Consider the following 2,796-nt stretch of genomic DNA (forward strand, 5'->3'; position numbering starts at 1 on the left):
TGGTCGCAGAGCCCATAAAGAGCATGGTTGTTGCAGAGCCCATATGCAGCATGGTTGCAGAGCCCATATGCAGCATGGTTGCAGAGCCCATATGCAGCCTGGTGGCAGAGCCCATAAGCAGCATGGTTACAGAGCCCATATGTAGCATGGTCGCAGAATGCATAAACAGCAATGTTACAGAGCCCATATGCAGCATGGTCGCAGAACCCATAAGCAGCGTGGTCACAGAATGCATAAACAGCTTCGTGACAGAACCCATTAACAGCATGGTTGCAGAGCCCATATGCAGCATGGTCGCAGAGCCCATAAACAGCATGGTTGCAGAATGCATACACAGCATGGTGGCAGAGCCCATAAGCAGCATGGTTGCAGAGCCCATAAGCAGCATGGTGGCAGAGCCCATATGCAGCATGGTCGCAGAGCCCATAAGCAGCTTGGTCGCAGAGCCCATAAGCAGCTTGGTCGCAGAGCCCATTAACAGCTTGATCGCAGAGCCCATATGCAGCATGGTCGCAGAGCCCATTAACAGCTTGATCGGAGAGCCCATATGCAGCATGGTCGCAGAGCCCATTAACAGCTTGATCGGAGAGCCCATATGCAGCATGGTTGCAGAGCCCATAAGCAGCATGGTTGCAGAGCCCATTAACAGCTTGATCGGAGAGCCCATATGCAGCATGGTTGCAGAGCCCATAGGCAGCATGGTTGCAGAGCCCATAAACAGCTTGATCGGAGAGCCCATATGCAGCATGGTTGCAGAGCCCATTAACAGCATGGTGCCAGAACCCATAAACAGCATGGTGCCAGAACTCATAAACAGCATGGTGCCAGAACCCATAAACAGCATGATCGCAGAGCCCATAAGTAAAATGGTTGCTGAGCCCTTAAACAACATGGTTGCTGAGCCTATAAGCAGCATGATTGCAGAACCCATTAACAGCATGATTGCAGAACCCATTAACAGCATGGTTGCAGAGCACATAAGCAGCATGTTTACAGAGCACATAAACAACATGGTGGCAGAACACATAAATACCATGTTTGCAGAGCCCATAAACAGCATGGTGGCAGAACACATAAATACCATGTTTGCAGAGCCCATAAACAGCATGGTGGCAGAGCATATAAACACCATGATTGCAGAGCACATAAGCAGCTTGGTCGCAGAGCGCATAAGCAACATGATTGCAGAGCACATAAGCGGCATGGTCATTGAGCACATAAGCAACATGGTCGCAGAGCGTATAAGCGGCATGGTTGCAGAACCCATAAGCAACATGATTGCAGAGTACATAAGCAACATGGTTGCAGAGCACATAAGCAACATTTTTACAGAGCACATAAGCAGCATGCTTACAGATTACATAAACTCATGGTCGTAGGATGCATGAGCAACATTGTTGCAGAGCCCAAGAAGTAATACCTTGTATTTATGTCAGAAACAAAGCCAACACGAGTGAGTTTTGTCTAACAATTCCTTGCTCTACCAAATCATCGTACTTTCTTACTGTGCCTGGGTGATTGCATAGTAAGTTTATACTTCTCAGCAAAATAAAGATCCAATGGGATCCCCAGCAGAACAGTTTAGAGAAATGGGATCTTTTATCTAAGAAGCCAAAGCCACATTTCCCCCAAAGCCAGTCAGTCATTACTGATTACCATTGTCTTTATGAGAACATTTACTATCACGGACAGGGCTCTGCTCTCCACTCAACAGGGCTGGGTGAGTTATTCATGTTTCAATTGGCCAGTCCCACTACAGGAAAAAACATTTACATAAAAGATTAGATCAGTTGCCAAACAACAAATTGAAGACTTACCTCTTGAAATCCCTCTTAGTGTGGCTCTGAGTAAATTGATGTTGCCAAGGGGATGGACTTTTAAATGAAATTTTAATAGCACTCCAGCTAATTCCAAAGTGTGTCTCACTGCCCTCTCACTGCCCTTAGCTCTGACTGGATTCGGCTTTACTTCCTGGTTTGCCCACTCAGCCTGTACCTGGGAAATATTTAAGTAACGTAGTAAGGAGAAAAAAAGAAAAATGTTGCTGCCCAGTGGAGGAATGAGCTTTAGCTTGGTTTAGATTTAGTTCATGCTGTCATTCTTTTATTTAAAAGTTTTCCAGTTTTGCATATAGGGTATATTATATATAGCACTGCTATACTTGGTTGCTCTCATGGTTTGTTCTTCCTCATTCCCTCTTCTGGGACACCTCGCCTTCATGGTTTTTCCATCCCATTTGGTGACTTTTTAAAATTAATTATTTTATTTATTTACATCCCAAATATTGCCCTCCCTCCTGGTCCCTCCCTCTCAGAGTTCCTTACCCCCTCCCCCTCCCCTCTCTCCCAGCAGCTGAATAAGACAGATGCAGATACTTACAGCCAACCAAAGGACTGAGGTCGGGGACCCCATGCAGTGATTCTTATAGAATGAAACTTCCTAATGCCTAAACTGGTAAGTCAGTTGTGTGTGTGTGTGTGTGTGTGTGTGTGTGCGTGCGCGTGCACACGCATTTGCACATTCCAGCGCATTTGCACATTCCAGATCCATTCGAATGTTTGGTGTTTTCTTCAATTGCTCTCTACCATATTTCTTGAGATTGGCTCCTTCACTGTACCTAGAACACACTGATTAGCTAGATTGACCAGCCAGAAAACCTCAAGGATCCCCCTGGTTTTGTTCCCCAGAACTGGTGTTGCAGGCCACTCACTGTTTCTGGCCAAACTCAGAATTTCCTGCTTGCCTGGTGGGGTCTTTACTGACAGAGCTATGTCCCAATCAGAGTTGTTTAAACGG

At 46.1% G+C, this 2,796-nt stretch overlaps 1 protein-coding gene across 5 annotated transcripts in view; it reads left to right on the forward strand.

The window, feature by feature from the left end:
- The window catches only part of Lrrc8b (leucine rich repeat containing 8 VRAC subunit B), a 73,357-nt gene that overhangs the window by 28,732 nt on the left and 41,829 nt on the right, over nucleotides 1-2,796 (forward strand). Inside the window, exons 1-2 of one of the 5 annotated variants that reach the window (XM_031337070.1) lie at nucleotides 1,385-1,720; nucleotides 2,350-2,454. The exons of 1 other annotated variant lie outside the window; for it this stretch is intronic. The gene's annotated coding sequence lies outside the window, so the exon portion shown is untranslated. Of the gene's footprint in view, nucleotides 1-1,384; nucleotides 1,721-2,349; nucleotides 2,455-2,796 lie in introns of those variants that run through there. 3 more of the 5 variants (XM_031337069.1, XM_031337072.1, XM_031337071.1) reach the window with 3 other exon arrangements.

The sequence above is a fragment of the Mastomys coucha genome, unplaced genomic scaffold (genome assembly GCF_008632895.1).
Source record: "Mastomys coucha isolate ucsf_1 unplaced genomic scaffold, UCSF_Mcou_1 pScaffold22, whole genome shotgun sequence".
Lineage (NCBI taxonomy): Eukaryota > Metazoa > Chordata > Mammalia > Rodentia > Muridae > Mastomys > Mastomys coucha.